General features: G+C 47.1%; 1 protein-coding gene across 4 annotated transcripts in view; it reads left to right on the forward strand.

Moving 5' to 3' along the window:
- TIAM1 (TIAM Rac1 associated GEF 1) overlaps positions 1-20,185 on the forward strand; it is a 216,092-nt gene that overhangs the window by 25,617 nt on the left and 170,290 nt on the right. For 2 of the 4 annotated variants that reach the window (XM_044284403.1, XM_044284406.1), the window contains exon 1: positions 17,273-17,402. The exons of the other annotated variants lie outside the window; for them this stretch is intronic. The gene's annotated coding sequence lies outside the window, so the exon portion shown is untranslated. Of the gene's footprint in view, positions 1-17,272; positions 17,403-20,185 lie in introns of those variants that run through there. 4 annotated transcript variants of the gene reach the window in all.

The raw sequence follows: 20,185 nt of genomic DNA on the forward strand, positions 1-20,185 counted from the left end.
ACACATGCGGGCTGCCATCTTGACTCACCCGGCCGGCGATGCACAGGTAAGCCCTTACCTGTGCCTGTGAACAGTCGCCGGGGGCCTTTACCGGGCTGTTCTTGGAACTGCCTGCTCCTGGTGACTGCATTTGATTTTAGACTGGCTCGTGGCACAGGTAAGGGCTTACCTGTGCATCGCTGGCCGGGTGTGTCAAGATGGCAGCCCGAACACTGCGAACTGGCCATCACTGGTTGTGTATATTACACATTTCCTTTAAGAGCAGACATAAGTTAGGGAGACATTTTGCAATGTTCTCTGGGAAACATGTGAGGCGATGCTTTAACATGTGCTATTTCTTTACTCGAATTGTACAGCCTTTAAAATCTTCGAGGAACATGTTGTACCTAGTACAAATCATACACATCAGTTCCCCGCCGCTCCATTCCAGCCTCTTTCCGAGATCTTCTGGTCCATGGTGTCATATAGGTCGGGATCAGTGCACCCCCTAGTCTCTGCCCCACCACTGTCCCTGCCTACTTGTACAATTTGCCCTAAATGGTGACCTCCAACTGGGCGACGTACACTGCTGGTGCATGGGACCTAAATACCAAAAACTAAACCAGAAGTTCAACACAGAAACCAGAAAACTAGCTAAGATCAAAACCAGGAGAGGGATGACAAAACCTAGGCAAGAGACAACTCAAAATTCCAAGCAGTCAAAACCAAATGATACAACAATAGGCAAAAGTCGGCAAGCCGTGTCAGATCCAAAAGGTAGTCCGAGGTCAGGATTCGAAAAACAGAAGCAAGCACACAATTGCAGGCGACTGTGGGCAGAAGTTACCTATCTAAACAGGCCGCTGTGAAAAGTGTCGGAACGCTGACCTCGATTGTCTTCATTATGCCCAGAATGTTTTTGAAATATCTAATCAAGACTTTATAAAAAACTGGTGTACAGGAAAACTGGCTTAGGCCTCTTTCACACTTGCGTTGTCCGGGTCCGGCGTGTACTCCACTTGCCGGAATTACACGCCGGAATCCGGAAAAACGCAAGTGTACTGAAAGCATTTGAAGACTGATCAGTCTTCAAAATGCTTTCAGTGTTACTATGGCAGCCAGGAGCCATAAGTCTGGTAGCCATAGTAGGAGCGGGGGAGCAGCTATACTTACATGTCCGCTGCGGCTCCCGGGGCGCTCCAGAGTGACGTCAGAGCGCCCCATGCGCATGGATGACGTGCCATGCGATCTACGTCATCCATGCGCCTGGGGCGCCCTGACGTCACTCTGGAGCGCCCCGGGAGCCGCACGGACTGTTAAGTATGCTGCTCCCCCGCTCCTCGCTACACTTTACCATGGCTGCCGGGACTTTAGCGTCCCGGCAGCCATGGTAACCACTCTAAAAAAGCTAAACGTCGTATCCGGCAATGCGCCAAAATGACGTTTAGCTTAAGGCTGGATCCGGATCAATGCCTTTCAATGGGCATTCATTCCGGATCCGGCCTTGCGGCAAGTCTTCAGTTTTTTTGGCCGGAGCAAAAAGCGCAGCATGCTGCGGTATTTTCTCCGGCCAAAAAACGTTCCGTTCCGGAACTGTAGACATCCTGATGCATCCTGAACGGATTTCACTCCATTCAGAATGCATTAGGATAAAACTGATCAGGATTCTTCCGGCATAGAGCCCCGACGACGGAACTCTATGCCGGAAGACAATAACGCAGGTGTGAAAGAGCCTTTACCCATATCAACCAATCAGATTTAACCTTTCATTTTCCAAAGGAGCTCTTAAAAATGTAAGGTGTAATCTGATTTGCTGTGGACGACGGAGGCTGAGTTCACACTTCAGTTATTTCCGTCAGTGAAGGCTCATGCACATGAACGTGTGGCGGACCGCCGTATGCGGCGCAGGACCAATTCAATGAGCCTTAGGGCTCATGCACACAACCGTATGTATTTTGTGGTCCGCAAAAAACTGATACGCAAAAAATACGGAGGACGTCCATGTGCACTCCGTATTTTACGGAACAGAACAGCTGGCCCCTGATAGAACAGTACTATCCTTGTCCGTAATGCGGGCAAAAACAGGACAAGTTCTGTTTTTTTGCAAAACGGTAATACGGACGTACGGTAACGGAATGCACACAGGAGTAACTTCGTTTTTTTGTGTGGACCCATTGAAATGAATGGTTCCGCATACAGTCCGCAAAAAAAACCGGAAGGGACATGGAAAGAAAATACGTTAGTTTGTCCTTGACTGTGATAGATTCAAGTGTTTTTTTTCTTTTATAAGATAAACATGATATTCATTTTTTTTATTTTTTCCTTCATGGATTTTTAGTTAGGTCCCACTGATAACAATATTAACTGTCGGCAGTTTCCTATGTGCGGTGCGGGTCAGCTGTGGGTGGGAGAAGAAAGGATTGTCAGGTTAAATTTTAAAGAGTAACAACAGTTTTTAAAAACTTTTGAAATTCCTAGTGACCTATCAAGTGATTGATCAGTGGGGGTCTGGGTGTGGAGACCCCCACAGAAGAGGTTAGAAGCTCTCATCACATTATACACTGCTCGTTTCCATGGTTACGACCACCCTGCAATTAATCAGTGGTGGTCATGCTTGCACACTATAGGAAAAAGCACCAGCCTATCTGTTCTCCCATGGTCCCGGCCACCAGAGAGGCTGATAAATTTTCCTATAATGTGCAAGCACGACCACCACTGACTGTAGGGTGGTCTGTAACCATGAAAACAAGCAGTGTATAATGTGATGGAAAAATGAATCCAGTCAGCAAAGGAAGCAATATGGATAATAACAATACATTAGTAAGTAGCTTGTACTAACTTTTTCTACATGATAAATGCTATTTGCTGAAGTGAGACAACCCCTTTTAAAGAGGACCTTTCACTACTCTACAAACGAAAAACTAACTATACCTGTGGGCAGAGCGGCGCCCAGGGGTCCCCCTGCACTTACTAGTAAGTCTGGGCGCCGCTCCGTTCGCCCGGTATAGGCTCCGGTGTCTGCGCTCCCTCTGACTGTTTTCTTGTAGGAGGCGTGTCCCTTGCTGCACTGCTGGCCAATCGCAGCGCACAGCTCATAGCCTAGTAAGTGCAGGGGGACCCCTGGGCGCCGCTCTGCCCACAGGTATAGTTAGTTTTTCGTTTGTAGAGTAGTGAAAGGTCCTCTTTAAGATGTCCTCAATAGAAAGTCCATGAGGCTATCTTCCGTCTTCATCAGCGGTGGTGGGGGACTTGGCGTTCGTACCCCCACTGGTCAAAACCTCTAATATGTCACTATCGCATAACAAAAAGTAATTGCAATTCAGCAAAATTTTTGATATTACTAACAATTACTCTAGTCCTTTTGCTTCTGTCGAGATGAGAAGAATCAAAAAGGCTTTGCATCTAATTTTCCGCCTAATCATCTGGTCAGTCAAGCTACCACCTGAAGGTGGCCATGCGCATTAGTCTAAAGTTGATCAACATGGATAGTTTCAACCAAAACAATTGCTTGTCGGGTGGAATTTAACAACAAATGATTGTTTTCGCTGACTGATGACAAGACCATCATCATCATCTGAGCAGAAGTCGGCTGTGCTTGGAATTTTTGTCCACTAGTCATATGAAATTTGTTTGTTGAAAAGATTGTTTGTCGACAAAAGACATTCCTAGAAAGACCATTCGTCCATTGCCCAGTTTCCTCAAACATGTATGGCCAGTCTGTACAACTGTAAAGGCCAATATGGACTGATGCATGTATGACCATGTCTGCGAAATGTTCCTTCAATAAATGATCATTTGTTCAACTGCCGATCAACAATCAATCTTCTATCTAACATATTTGGCCACCTCATCTCTTCATTCTTCTGTACCTATTGACTCCCCACCCATATATCTACTCAGTTGTCACCTAGATTGAGATAAACTACTGCACATACATTTTTAGTGCTACAGTTCTATTAGGATTTTGGCAGGACCAACCACCATCTAATTTGTATGGGGGTTTCCTGACTCTCCTCCCAATTGCAGATGTCTAGGGGAAACTAGAGTTGGGCATTTTGGATTTGAACATCTCTGTTCCAGTGTTCTCACTGGAGATGACCTGTGTCTGTTAGCAGCTTAGGCCAGCCGTTTTCCTAGATAGTTGTTGGCCAAGCGCCTGTTCGAAAGCGATCACTCCCGATCTCTTCATACACCTGCCTGCTTAGCCGAGTAAGCATTGTGTTCCCAGTAGGAAGAAAAAGCCACCGCCAGTCCTTTAGACAGTGGCCTATCTCCCAAGAGCAAAAGAATCAGCACTTTAAATCCAATTGGCTGGTTCCTTATCTTCCCTAATGTCTGACATCAGGGAAAAGTCAGTAGACCCCACTGAAATCAGGGGGTTCAGCTGATGTGTATGGCCAGCTTTATTGTCCCCTCTGTCAAGGACACGTGCCCGCTTGGCCGAGTGTGTACGCATATAAGACGATATCATTGTCGGACACACAAGTTGTATGCCTACTTTAGATCTAGAGAACTGAAGCATCATTGTAGCTTCATCCAGATGATATCAGGACGGAGCAGAGCTCATAAATGTGCTGTTCTGCTGAAGGCTACACTATGTTAACCTTTGAAGACCAAAACCAGTTTTAACTAGTTTCTTTTCCGTGATTCCCAATACCTGAGGGGAACCCATAGAAAACCTAATAACCCTGTTTTCTTATCTGGATTTGAGCCTCTTGATGGCTTGACCAGATGACCTCTTACTCGAAGGATGAGCAGCGCTCTACTTTTTTACTTCAAGTGGTTGAGGTAGACCCACTTTCCACTGCTCTTCTATTAAGCTTTTACCCCTCCCCATGGCAGAAGTTTCAATTCTGAATGTCTACTCGTGTGAAGCATCTCTCCTGGCGGTATGACCCGTGTCAAGTGGCGCACTGCAGTATGGCTCTCAGAGACTCGTCTGAAGTACCTAACTAGTTAATTCAGTCTGGTGAAATCCTCAAATAGACCGAGAACTAGCAAACAAATGAAACGGCACATTTTGTTCCGTAGTTATTTTGGTGCATAAAGCGCAGAACAATCTTCCGGTTGCTAGGTGACTGCTGGATGATGCAGCTCTAGAGCGAGGTACGGCAGGGTAAAGCATTATATGTATCAACAGGTGTCGAAAGCCCGGGACGATCTATCAACACCCCTAACGCTTTATTTTACCATGACGATACAAAAGGATCAATCGTCCAGACAAACAACCACATAGCAAGTCGGAAGCCATAAGCAGTAATGTCACCTAACTGGCGTTTACGCCTCCACAAAAAGATACAGCAGAGAATAGAGCAACATTGGCTCAGTTTTTGCCTCTTTTCACACTTCTGTCAAAATTTCTATTTTTATGCTCCCCTGTAGGTGAAGACACCAGCAGTCCCCGACTAAACGGATGGTCTTATGATGGGTCCTGTTGGGTTTCCATCATTGCATTAGTCATTTAGATGCCAAAAATAGCCATACCAAGAGAATTCAACGTTTTTGTCAAAAGCGCTAAAAATGCGATGCAAAAAAACACCTTAAATTGTTGTGAATTTCATAATTCACTCTAAAGTAACATCCGGATGCACGACAAAAATGACAAAGAAAAGACTATGGGGGAGATTTATTAAAACTGATGTAGAGGAAAATTGGCTTAGTTGTCAGTAGCAACCAATGAACTTGATCCTTGGATTTTTCACAGCTCATTTGGAAAATTTAAAGGATGAATCTGATTGGTTGCTCTGGGTAACTAAGCCAGTTTTCTTTTACACCAGTTTTGATACATCTACCATAATGCATTAAACCAGGGGTGCACAACCTGCGTCCTGGGGGCCACATGCGGCCCTCAATACCATTCTATGCGGCCCCCAGCCGTCTGGTAGCAGACATGTATGTCTATGTCTTGTGGCTGCTCACATGAATCTTTCATGTATTGTCCCATTAGATGGGAGTACTAGAAGTGTAACTAGACATTATGATATATACTGTATGTTCAATATGCCATAAATATAGTATTTCACTTGATAATACCCCTTTAAAGTTTATTTTTGGCCCTTGGAATTGGTTCAGGTTGACAATATGGCCCCCAACCAGAAAAGGTTGTGCACCCCTGCAATAAACCATCCTTAAAGGGGATTTCCGGTTTCAATAATTAAACTGACAACTACAGGGATCCGCCTGAAATAAAGAACAGTTAAAGGGGTTATCCAATCCCTATAATGACCCCAGATCCCCTCCGCATCCCTGCACGGCCCCCGCTGCATCTCCCCGTCGCATGGATCTAAACCTCCGGTGATGGGGGACCAAGCCAATAGCAGGCCGCGACGGTGACCAGTCTCCCCAGGGTCACTCGCGATGCTAATGAGGCTGGTCACCATTGTGGCCTGCTGTTCGCTACACCCATTCCCCCCGTCGCCAGAGGTTTTGATCCGCACAATGGGGAAATGTAGCGGCGGTCGCGCAGGTATCCGGAGGGACACGGGTGCCAGGGAGCAGGTACGAATGCTCTAGAGGAGGGGCCCGGGCATTCTGTGGGTCATTATAGGGATTGGATAACCCCTTTAAGTACTTGCCTGTCGGATCCTGTGCTGCTGATCCTGTTCTCCCTACCAAGCTCTAAATATCTGGCTGCAGCAGTGACATCACATTAAGGCCTCATGCACACGACAGTTTTTTTTCACGGCCCGCAAAAACTGGGTCCGTGGGTCCGTGATCCGTGACCGTTTTTTCGTCCGTGGGTCTTCCTTGATTTTTGGAGGATCCACGGACATGAAAAAAAAGTCGTTTTGGCGTCCGCCTGGCCGTGCGGAGCCAAACGGATCCGTCCTGAATTACAATGCAAGTCAATAGGGACGGATCCGTTTGAAGTTGACACAATATGGTGCCATTTCAAACGGATCCGTCCCCATTGACTTTCAATGTAAAGTCTGGAGTTCTTTTATACCATCGGATTGGAGTTTTCTCCAATCCGATGGTATATTTTAACTTGAAGCGTCCCCATCACCATGGGAACGCCTCTATGTTAGAATATACTGTCGGATATGAGCTACATCGTGAAAATCAGATCCGACAGTATATTCTAACACAGAGGCGTTCCCATGGTGATGGGGACGCTTCAGGTTAGAATATACTGAAAAACTGTGTACATGACTGCCCCCTGCTGCCTGGCAGGTGCTGCCAGGCAGCAGGGGGCAGACCCCCCCCCCCCTGTTTTTAACTCATTGGTGGCCAGTGCGGCCGCCCCCCTCCCTCCCCTGTAGTTAACTCATTGGTGGCCAGTGCGGCCGCCCCCCCCCCTCCCTCCCCCCCCTCCCTCCCCTGTAGTAAACTCGTTGGTGTCCAGTGGGCCCCCCCTCCCTCCCCTGTAGTTAACTCGTTGGTGGCCAGTGGGCCCCCCCTCCGTCCGCTATAGATAACTCATTGGTGTCCAGTGGGCCCCCCCTCCGTCCGCTGTAGATAACTCGTTGGTGGCCAGTGGGCCCTCTCCCCTCCCTCCCCCTCCTAATTAAAATCGCCCCCCTATCATTGGCAGTGGTGAGTACCGATCGGAGTCCCAGTGTAATCGCTGGGGCTCCGATCGGTAACCATGGCAACCGGGACGCTACTGCAGTCCCGGTTGCCATGGTAGCTTAGCAATTTGTAGAAGCTTCATACTTACCTGAAGAGCTGCAATGTCTGTGACCGGCCGGTAGCTCCTCCTACTGGTAAGTGAAAGGTCTGTGCGGCGCATTGCTTTTCAGTATATTTCAGTATATTCTAACCTGAAGCGTCCCCATCACCATGGGAACGCTTCTGTGTTAGAATATACTGTCGGAAATGAGTTTTCACGAAGTGAAAACTTAGATCAGAAAAAGCTTTTATGCAGACGGATCTTCGGATCCGTCTGTATGAAAGCAACCTACGGCCACGGATCACGGACACGGATGCCAATCTTGTGTGCATCCGTGTTCTTTCACGGACCCATTGACTTGAATGGGCCCGTGAACCGTTGGCCGTGAAAAAAATAGGACAGGTTATATTTTTTTCACGGCCTCGAAACACGGGTCACGGGCGCGGTGTAAAAACGGTGCACAAGCCGAGTTTTCTACGGCCCCATTGAAAGTCAATGGAGCCGCAGAAAAAAACGGAAAACGGCACAACGGCCACGGGTGCACACAACGGTCGTGTGCATGAGGCCTAACAGTATGTGGCCGCTGCAGTCAATCACTGGCCTCGTTGGGTGCACCGCTAAGTCCAGTGGTTGGCCGCAACAGACGTGTTGTTGACATGACATCACTGTAAATAAATTGATGCGGGATCTGGCAGGTAAGTACTTACCTGTCTTTTACTTCAGGCGGATCCTGGGTTTGTCCCGTTTCCCCCTGAATCTGGAAACCCCCCTTTAAAGTACTTTGTTTCCCATAGCAAACAACAACAATGCAGCATTGGTTTTTCAGGAGCAGAATATGAAATAAAAGCTGAACTCTGGTTCCTGTGGGCAGTAAAAACATCTATTTTAAATTGATCCAGAACCCCCCCCCCCCCCCCCACCCCCATGGGCCTGATGTATGAAAACCCTGGAACACAAAGTGGCCATGTTGCTCATAGCAACCCATAGGTGCTCAGTTTTCATTTTCATTCAACAGTCCTGAAGAAAATGAGTTTCGGTTGCTATGGACAACATGTCTGTGTCTTTTTATGGTCATTGGTCTCTGTTCACATTTGCATTGTGGCTTTCTTTCTCCTTGCAAGCCATGACGCGGTGGCGGATCTGCTGTGCAGGCGGTGCGCCTGGGCTTGTGAAGGTGTCGGTCGTTTTGCTGGCAAAAATAGCTCTGCCTGTGGCACTGTTCCTGCCATTGAAAGTGACAGGACCTTATAATGATTGTGTGAACGGAGCCTAAGTCGTATCAACTGTTTTTGAGAAAACCCAGAAAAAAAAAAACACCCTATCATGGCTGCCATACGGAATGGCCTGCTAAGCTTTTCTACCTAACTTTGCCTTTTTATGGTGTAAAACATCCTTCATTTACCATTTTTTCTGCATAGTCCAAGGGATCTGTATTTGAGAATTTTTTTTTATATATTTTTTTTATCCTGTGTTTTAATGCATAAATTTTCTTTGAGAATTAATATACCATTTACAGGCTCTGCGATCTTATTTTTTAATGTATACAGTGGTTGGTTATTATATGTTTTGTCTGTCACTAGGTGGCGCTGTTTTTTTTTTTTTCCCCTCTCCATAATTTGGAAGTAATGATGGTGGTGATATTGGTGGCACTGTTGCTTGCATAAAAGCACTGCGTTCCAGGACGCTGCTCTGTCCAGTGAAGGAAATAAAATGAATACAAATTGAATAGAACTCAGACCTGCAGTTAAGACTGACACAAATAAAACGAGAGAGGCCCAAATAGTGGAGAATGCAAATGCACACAAATGGTGTTGCATGTGCAGTGTATGTGAAAGTGTATACAGTCAGTCACTGCCGGAATCTTTCCCCTTCAGCCACCCCCTGCTTTTTCTGTACCTTCAGACAGGGGCTTGTCTACACTGTGCAGTTTTCCCCTTCTCTCGTTACCTGTGAGATTACACTCCTTCATTCCTCGCCCAGTTGATTGTACCCTTGATTTCACCTACTGATTAGTGGGGTCAGGGTCTCGCTTCTACGCCTGGTCGATCCCATTATTTTCTAGTTTTGGTTGCGGTACTACGCACTCCGGCCTCCGGGCCGTATCTTTACCTGATCCAGTGGTCGTCAGGAATTTGGCCTCTTCTGGGGGTGATGATGAGCGCCCCTCCTGGCCAGTAATTCCCAATATCCCACAAAGAAAATAAAATTTTTGGCAGTCTGTTGTGATCAAGCGAGTCCTTCACTGCAGACCTCGGTAAATTCGACTACTTATAAAAGGCTCATGCAGGTATGTCCGTAGCTTTAGGGTACTCTCACACTAGCGTTCTTGCTGGATCCGGCAGGGTTCAACAAAAACACTTCCGTTACTGATAATACTACTATCTGCATCCGTTATGCATGGATCCGGTTGTATTATCTGTAACATAGCCAAGACGCATCCGTCATGAACTCCATTGAAAGTCAATGTAGGACGGATCCGTTTTCTATTGTGTCAGAGAAAACGGACTTGCATTGTGGGTCATGACGGATCCGTCTTGTTCCGCATCCCAGGACGGATGCATGCTGCGGTTTGCTCTTTGGTATGAGAACGGCACAGAAGGCATTTTGGAGCGTTCCGTTCAGTTATGTTTTGTCCCCATTGACAATGAATAGGGACAAAACTGAAGTGGTTTTTTTTTCCAGTATTGAGACCCTATGACGGATCTCAATTTCGGAAAATAGAAACGCTAGTGTGAAAGTAGCCTAAAACGGGCCCCAAAGCTGAACAAATTCTCTGCTCCCATGGTACTAGGGAGCAGAAGGAGTCTGAAAGCAGGTAGCTGTCTCGCTGGCTGCTAGTGGTGATGAGACCTCTGCCTTGTACCTGGGTCTACATCAGAATTTTTCATAGATTCTGGAATAGGTGAGAAGGTTTCAGCTCTGAAGCCTATAGAGTTAAGAATGCAGCTCTGGTCTATAACACATTCTGTAACCCAGGATCAGGAAGTATAAAAAGGGTGTGTGGAAAGTTACTAAACTTATAAAAAGGCATTCAGTGGTGAACATTTACTTGAATGGCCTATTTTTGGGATACTTTAAGCAAAATGGTTTCCGAGAGTCCTGAATGTAAAGTGCTTTCTCTCTCTCGCAGCAACAATGTGGAGTGAGGAATGTATGGCATACTATGAAGAGGCTGCTGCACTCGCCTGAGTGCTGGGAGTAAGACCGCCACCGATTATTCTAAGGATAGACTTTTCCAAGGGGTTTTCCAAGACTATAATACTGATGACCTGTCCTCCGGATTGGTCATCAGTATCTGATCGGTTAGGGGTCCGACACCTGGGACCTCCACTCGCAGTAGTGCTTCGGCCTTCTCTCGGCTTTCCCTAGACCAGTGACGTCACGTTCATTGGTCACATGGCCCAGGTGCAGCTCAGCCCCATTGAAGTGAATGGGGCTTATCTGAAATACCAAGGACAACCACTATACGATGTACGGCGCTGTGCTTGGTAATGAGAAAAGCGCTCACAGTAGCGCCGCTGCCTTCTCAAACGGAACGCTACTGATCCGATACCAATGACCTATCAGTATTAAAATCTCGGAAAACCCTTTTAACTCCTGGAAATCCTTCTTAAATCCTCATGCACATGACCGCAATTGTTTTGTGGCCCACAAATTGTAGTTTGTGCCGTCTGCATTTTTTTTTTATTTTTTTTTGTGCAGACCCATTGAGTTCAATAGGTCCATGGTCCTCATTTTGCGGACAAATTCTATCTTTTTGCAGGGTGGATGTTTGGATGTGGAAAGCACATATGTTTGTTCCTCAGAAAGATATAGGATGTCCTATACTTGGCCGCAAAAGGCGGACCACGGATCCATTGAAATTAGTGGGTCTTTTAAAGAATGCGAACGGTATCTGTATTTTGCGCATCCGTAATTCATTTGCATGAGGCTGAAAGGGGATTCCCCAACATAACTTACTACCTGACCAGTGGCGTACATAGAGAAGTAAAGGCCCCATAACAAGGATCAAACCAGGCCCCCCCCACAGGACAGAAGGGTTATTGCCTAAACCCTTTTCAATGACCCTTGGACCATTTTACCACTGCCTCATTTGCTCAACGTGGTTCCTTTAGAGGGTAGAGTCCTGACCAAGTCACCTCCAGTAGAAGAGGCGATAATCCCAACTAAAGCCTCATGCAGACATCCGTGGAACACAGTCCATGAGATACCGGACTGGCAGTGCAGGAACGCACGGCGTCTTAGCAACCAATGACGCCATACGCTCCACGGGCGTCTGCATGAGGCGCAAGACTGTGCCCTCTCTTGCCCTGAGGCCCATAGCAGTCGCATGGTCTGCCGCCATGGTAGTTACGCCCCTGTACCTGACCATAGGATGGTTGATCGGTGGAGGTCAGACTGCCACGAACCCCACTCATTATGAGCACAGGGATTGCTGACTCTTTCGATTGTAGGAAGTGACGGTCACGCATGAGACTGCTGGAGACTGCCCAGCGCTGTACTCTGCTTACCATAGAGATGAATGGAGAGTGGCAGCATGCATGATCGCCGCTCTATTTACTCGCTGGACTTGGTAATGCCCCCGTTCTCATGATCAGCATTTGTACCGACTGATCAGATACTTACCATCTATACTGTGGGTAGTTATGATGAGAAAACCCTTTTAATACCCTCTCGGTGGCATACGGTGACATGGTTAATGTGGTGAGAGTCTGATTTCTCCCAGCATGATGGGAGTGCTGCTTTTGTGTGTGAACCTGGACACCTGATCTCGTGGGATGGGAGCGGAGGAAGCCTCGCACAGGACGTATTGTGTTCATATGCAGATTGGTGAAGGTGAAGTCCTGCACAGGCCTGTACTTGTACCTCCTGAGGAAGACAATGAATGACTGCACGTCATTGTATGGCTTCTCGGCATACACGCCCTGCTTGGCAAGCAAAATGGGGTCATCACACTGCGTAGAGTATGAAGTGTCTGTCCTTTCCCAGGAGGCCATCTCCTATCTTCCCATGCTGGGGCATGGCTGCTCCCATTGGCCACATTCTTGCAGGGTGTGTTTGAAGGTATATGTCCTCGCTATGGTGCACAATCTGTTGCGATCTGGACCCAAGGTGATGGTAGAAGAGCAGGCAGATGGGCTGTCTCTTCTGATTTCCCCCCCAATAAACATGCATGCTCAGACAAGCTTGCATGTTTTGTGAATGCAGAAGAGGGGAGAAAACTTCTGTCAAGACACCTGGAGGCCGGCTTATCTCCCCAAAAACAGAAGGATTGGGCATATTGAAATCAGCGCTCTCAATAGCACAGCGCCATCCATTGTATAGTGGTTGTGCTTGGTATTGCAGCCCAGCCCTATTCACTTCGATGGAGCTGAGCTGTGCCTAGGCCATGTAACTGATGAACATGATGCCACATGGCCTAGGCCACAAGGGTGGGCAACCTGTGGCACTCCAGCTGTTGTTAAGAAGCTGGGAGTTGTAGTTTCAGAACAGCTGGAGTGCTGCAGGTTGCCCACCCCTCGCCCTAGGGAAAGCTGAGAGAAGGATGAGGTGCTACTGAGAACCCCAGTGCCTTCTCAGCGGGGGTCCCGGGTGTCGGACCCCCACAGATCAGATACGGATGACCTATACGGAAGAGAGATCACAAGTTATCTGAAAGCCCTTTTAAAGAGACCAGTTGTGTATGGAGACTTTTTAGCAGTGCTGCATGAGAAACCAAGAGAACTTATGAAAAGAAGTAGCTCCAGACAAAGGGAACCAGCTCACTAGCGCCTCCTTTTAACAGTGGCTGCTTATGAGTCAAAGCTTTATTTTTTTAACCAGCCTTGGAACGTGACCAGTGAAAAGAGCCACGCCAAATATCCATCCTTCCTTGTCTGACTTTGCTATTTCCCCTTGTCATGTTCCAAGGCCCTTCTTTCCCTGTGGGGGGCTCTTCTTTCCCTGTGGGGGGGGGGGGGGGCTCTTCTTTCCCTGTGTGTGGGGGGGGGGGGGGGGGCTCTCTTCTTTCCCTGTGGGGGGGGGGGCACCCCGTCTATAGTTTATAATAAGAAAGCCCATCGTTTTGGCTGAGGCAGAAACGCCCGCATGACAAACTGATATAAAATAGAGCGTAAATAAAGTACATTACTGGATTGGTTTCAGCGTGACGCATATATTTGCCCACCTCAACATTCTACTATTTATAGGATTTGTATTGAAGATTATAATTAGTAAAGAAAAATGGTTACGGTATCTTTCTGCACTGAAATGATCACTGCAATTCTCACGTATCGCCTGTGGGGGCAGCATAGCATTGCTGAGTAGTAGTCTGGGGGTCAGGAGGGTGCTGGGGACTTGGGGTTGTTCGGAGATTTATTTTCAGGCAGTTTTTCATGGGAAAGAATATGGAAATGAGCTCATATCCGCCAAACCAGAGACCCATGGGTAGGCGGCACTGTTACAGGGCTCTAGCCCCTCGTCAGTTCAGAGCAGGGCATAAAATTTTACCCATATTAGCCCCATCTTTACGCATACATATGTCTGTTCCGCAAAAACATATCCTATGCAGACCATGAACTCATTGAAGTCGGTGGTTCCTCAAATTATTTTAATAAAAACGGATGTAACACAGACCTCATCCCTATTTTATTGACCACAAGATACATACGGTCGTATGCATGAGGCCCCAAGCTGTTGGACATGATTATCCATACGTGAGGAACTTTTGAAGAAATCTGGTCTGCTATTTCTCCAGATAATAGCGCCCCCACTTGTCCATGGCTGGTATCTGGTACTGCAGCTGATCCTCTTCAGGTAAATGGCATTTTCAGTGATCTCCGTTCTGTGAGTGACCACACTGACAGGGCACTGCCCAGCTGTGTGTTTGCCTTCTCTGCAGCTATTTGTCCCGCTGGCATCATTATGACTGCAGTCTGTGCCAGGTGATGAAAGGTGGCATCTCCATTCCCTGCCTCTGAGCATTTCCTTTGTGACAATCCCAGCGTTACCCTGTAATTAACTGTTCCGTTGATTTCCGTCAGCGCCTCCATGATGGGAGTGATCTCAGAGACGTACGCCAGTAGGGTATACGAGGACGTGCTGCGCAAGAGCAAATATATAGCAGTTGCTCTGACTGACGGGTGTGAGTCGTTCTTTTTTGACCAGTACGTCCATGTTGTTTCTGTAGCGCCACCTAGTGCGGCTCCAGTGAAACCTATACATGAAATTCACATTGCAACGGGCACTGATTTTTATTAAGAATACAAGCCACCCCAACTTATCAGTTTGCCCAAAAGCCCCTTCACATGGACTGAGGATCGGAGCAATTATCGGAGAAGAACGTTCCAATAAGCATTTGTTCACAGTAATTGCCTTGTTTCTTGGCCTTAAAGGGGCACTGCTGTTATTTCAAGGGGGGTAACTATTAGATTGGTTGGGGTCTGATCGCAGGGACCCTCAACAGTCACGAGAATGGAAACCTGTAGTTTTTTTTTAGGGGAACCCGTTCTTGTGATCTGTAAGGGTCACAATGCAGCAGTCCAACCCCACCAAACTGATATTTATCCCCTATCCAATGGATAGGGGAAACCATGAAATAACCGGAATACCACTTTAAGACAATAGCTTCAAAGGAGCTGGTAGCTGCAAGTGGGTCATGAAACTTGATTTATTGTGCAATTTTTTTTTTCCTTTTTGTTTCTTCCCTTCCTCTTAAAGGTGTATTCCAATCTCAGACATTATGGTATTCGACAGGATGTGCCATAAATGTCTAATAAATGTCCCCAACCCCCGCATGTTGACTGCTGCTTCCAGGCAGCGAAGGAATGGAGAGGTGGCAGTGCGTGTGTCTTCGCTTCTATGCGAGGTAGATACAGCCGAATGAATGCAGCACCCCTCCCTCCTAGACCTGCCAAGGGAAGGACACTTACCTGCCTCCTGCACTCTCAGGCCTCTGCTTAGGTCCCTGGTTGTAAACTCCTAGTTTGACAGCGCTATGGCCAGCGATTGGCTGCAGCGGCATCAAAACAATAGATTACATCCAGGGACCCAAACGAAGCGGCACAGGAGCTGGGGGCCAGCACCGGGTCTGCCGGTTTACCCAGGAAAAGGGGGCTTGCTACAACTCCTTTTAAGTGCCGTTTGCGGTCATTGATGAGTGAGTTAGAGATTTATTATTTAGATGGGTTTTGGCGCCAACATATTTTTCAGCGCTGTACACAGATCGTCATCAATCACGTCAGTCGAAATGAGCAAATCATCGATCAGATTCACCAATTATCAGAAATTCTGCAAAAGTCTTAAAGGGGTTGTCTCATCTTAGACATTGAGTACATATTGCTAATATATGCCCCCACTGTCTTATAGGTGCGAGTCCCACCGCTAGGACCCACATCTATTTAGGGAATGGAGCCCCGCAAGGTGGTGGCTGGAGGACTCTGGTCCGGCCACCACAGAGCGCTCTCCCCATAGAAGTGAAAGGGAGCGCACCGCGCATGACCGGCCACCGCTTCCATTAACTTCTATGGGCCCGACGGAAATAGCCAAGCCAGCGCTCCGCTATTTTTGGCAGCCCCATGGAAAATGAATGGAGGGGCGGCTGTGCATGCGCAGTGCCCTCTACACCGCTTTCGGGGATCTGTTCTCTATATAGGGGCGGGTCTCGGAAGTGGTACCTGCACCTATAAGACAATGGGGGCATATCTTAGCGATAAGCCCCCTCATTTTCTGAGATGGGACAACCCCTTTAAATCACAAAAATCAAATACTATTGGGGCTCTTTCACACGAGTGGATGCCGTACGGGTAATCCGCTGCGTGAAAGAGAGCCAAGCCCAGTTCCGGACAGCAGAGACACGGAGCAGTAACATGACTGATAATGCTCTTTATCTCACTGTGATTTTGTAGTAAAAAGATCACCGAGAGGCAAAGAGCGTTATCAGTCATGTCAATGCTCCGTGTCTCTGCTGTCCGGAGCGGGGCTTGGCTCTTTCACGCAGCGGATTACCCGCACGGTATCCGCTCATGTGAACGAGCCCTTAGAGATGAGCAAATCACTCAAAATTCGACTTGGGTTTGATTCGTCTGGTCCGGTCGACAAAATCTATTCCAGCCCAAATTTTCAATTCTGCAATTTGCCGAAAACTTTGTGCGACACTTTGATGGACTAGTTTTCTCTTCTCTCACTTTTTAAAAATTTCTAATTTTTTATGTTTTTTTTTTTTTCTCAATTATATACGGACGTAGCTTGAATTTTTACAGATTCCATTTGTATCAAATCAATTTGTGCGGTTGTAATCGTCTCATAATATCGGATATCTGGATTCGCTGCCAGGGGGTCTATCCTGAGAAATCCCCCCCCCTCCCCCACCCCGAATGCTTCCCCATTTCCAGGCATTAAATGAGCTCTTTTCCCTCTCCCGGCAGGGTGGGGACAGTTCACGCTTTTGTGCCTCGGCTACCTGTGTAGCTTCTTTTTGGTTTGTTTTTAACTTGCAAATTCGTGGCTCCCATTAGTGATGGCCTTCAGGCAATCAGCTCCAGCGGCAGGGGGTCAGCACTAGCCGCAGGTTCCCACAAGCCAGGGGTTGTCTAGTGTGACTAAATACCAACAGATAAAAAAGGAGGTAGGAGGTTCCAAAAAAAATGCTTCCACAACACGCCCCAAATGGCCGGTCTCATCTTCATCTGAAACTTGGTGATCCTCCCACATGCCTGGCAGCCAACACATCCATCTATTGAGAGGAGGCTTCTCATTTGTGTGGCTGCTGGGGCTGAGCAGCATGTGGAAGAGGACGGCGAGGAGGGGAAGCGTGCGCCGGGCTACACAATGGGTGAGCTGCCTTCTCTGGGGGTCCGTGCACAGTCTGTAGGGCGGCGGAGACGTGTGCCGGGTGTGTTAGCCTCTCATTGAATGTATGGGACAATAAGACTGCTCTGCTGTGGGAGGAATCAGTAGCGTGGAGCAGAGTTAGGACCTTTGGCAAACTTCTCATTTAGCTGAACTGAGTTTGTCATAGGGCACTACTGTCACAGTGTTTCTGTAGCATGGCGTTATACCTGCTCAGATTTCTTTGCTCAAAGCTATTGCAGCACACAAAAGGAACGGATAAAGGACGACTTCAGCTCTGCTACATCTGTTTGTCGGGGAAACGGTGTCGAATGTTTTTTGTCTGCAGGGTTTTCCTAGGAAAACACATGGCTGTGTCACCAGCTGAACTCTGCTGCATCTGTGGATGTTGAGGGATAAATGCTTTTTAACGGGGCACGATTCATAACCGAGCACTTTTTTTGCAATATTTTATAGCGCTTTGGTCTTCGAGAGCAGATCTCGGAGCCTCTGATGGTTTTGATGAAGTTTCCTAGAAGACCCCTTTGAGACTGTGCATTGTGATTGCCAGCGTTTGTCATGCAGGTTTTGATCTTGTTCTGAAGTTGCCTATATACAGGTAGAGGCCGTTATCTTGTGCATCCTGCGGTATTGTAGATATTGCCAGCAGCCGTCAGTGCCGTCAGTGATTACCGTTTTGCAGATAATGTTCAGTCGCTGTGTGTCCGATTTTATATTATAGGCGATCAGACTCTCCCCTTTATTTGGTAATCGTTACCCGTTCTATTAATCCTACCAATCATCGCTCAGTGTGAATAGACATTATGTGGCGCTGACATAAACCATTTGGGATCGTTTGTTTGCCCTATCAGTCTCCTCCCCAACAGATGATGTCGGAGGAGAAACTGCTTGTGAACTCCCCATACACCCAGACTGCCCGCTGAAAATGTGTGCCCATCGTTCACTATATGGTGTAATGACTTTCACACTTCAGATAAATTTGGTTGAACTAAGCGACCATCTAATGTGTATTGGGGGAGGGAGCGGGCCCTCCTGACGGGGGAAATAAGGATCAATTGGATTTCAACACACCCCAGGGTGCAGCTTGACAAGCGGCTCAACAGGAATCTGGTAGCAGATTTCTCCCCGCTAACCTTTCGACACACATGCACCCTCGGCCAAGCATGCATGTGTTTTGGAGAGTTGGCCATGAGCTAAAGAAGTGTTGGGCTGACAGCTATCTAATGCTACTTTCACACTTGCAGCAAAGCTAATCCGGGGTTCTCGAATAGTGGCGCGTGCCCGCCTGACCCCATTGCCTATATTGGAATCTGGACGCTACTAAAGATAAATGCCAGGATTCGGGCAGACAAAAATTCCTGCATGCAACAGTATTTGTCTGGCCCGAATCCTGGCATTTATGCTGGGGAGCTGCCGTATCTCTACCAATGGGGTCCGACTGTGTCCGGCACGATCAGGCTATGCCTGAGAACCCCGATGACTATTCTCTGCTGGAACAGCCTGACGGATTAGCTTTGCCAAAAATTTGAATTTAAGGTCCTGTTACACATATTACAGCAGATTGTCGGGAAGGAAGAGTTCCTTCGCGACAATCTGCTGGTCGCTAGTGGAGGAGACCGTTGCATTTACATGCAGTGATCTCCTCTAGAGAATGGGGAACAGTGATCGCTACTGCCTTCGCTCTACAGAAGCACGATCTGCTTTTGGGAAACGGGGATTTTTGTGTTTGCACAAACAATCCAATTACCCGATGAACGACTTAATCGGCAGTACATTTACACCGCCAGATCGCTTGTTAGCGATCAATGGGATTCTTGGTCCCGTGCAAAGGTCCCTTTAGCCTAGTGTGTATAGCCAGCTTTTTTTCTGTAGGAATAGGTTCGCTGTGTGTTCTTTGCTTTGTCATTTGTGGTTTGTTTAGTCTCTGGATGCATTACTGTTTAGATTGGCCAGATTGATTTTTGTAAGATTAGATAACTCGATGTACACACGGCGATCAGTCACGTGCTGTAAAATGTGGTGGGAATCTTATATTGGTAACGTCCCAACTTAGACTCTGTTAGTGGAATGTAGTCTTTTTTTGGGGCGATCTTTTATACTTTTATTTTATTTTAGTTTTTACTTTTTGTGGATTGTTGCATTTATGTTGCCAGGCGATGGGTTGGACATGAGATGCGCTGTGCCTTTTTTCTGATTACTCTGACCCTTTATAATCCTTGTAATAACTCTAGTTGCATTTCCAGTTTTTACCTTCTTAGAGTATTATGTTACAGGCCGGGTGGATTACTCATAGTATGACGCCTTGTCTTGTTGGAGGTGACCTCTGCCGGGGTCTCTGCAGCAGCTCTTCCTCTTGTAGTTCATCTTTGTTTAGAATTTTCCTCCCCATCCCCCTCATCGCTCTGCGCAGGGTTTGTCCTCGGCTTGTAGGGTTTGACTCTTTTTTTTAACTATGAAGCCATGCACTGTGATAGAAAGGGGACCCGGTGTCCTCATGGCTTTTTAAATAGTTTTTAATGTTTTTTTTTTAATCTTATTACTTTTTAGGCCCTTTGTGTAGACTTTTGGAGAAATTTTTGAAATAAAAAGTGATGTTTTCTTAATCCGGTATCTGATAATAGAAATGGAATATAACGTGGAATTTCACAAGACTAGGGGCAAAAGACTGGGCTATTGAGACTTTTTATCATTAAGTCTTCATGCGCACGGTCGTTTCCGTATTTCTGTCCACAAAGAACTGCTCTCGCATAGTATGGATACCTTACA

The sequence above is a fragment of the Bufo gargarizans genome, chromosome 3, assembly GCF_014858855.1.
Source record: "Bufo gargarizans isolate SCDJY-AF-19 chromosome 3, ASM1485885v1, whole genome shotgun sequence".
Classification (NCBI taxonomy): Eukaryota; Metazoa; Chordata; class Amphibia; order Anura; family Bufonidae; genus Bufo; species Bufo gargarizans.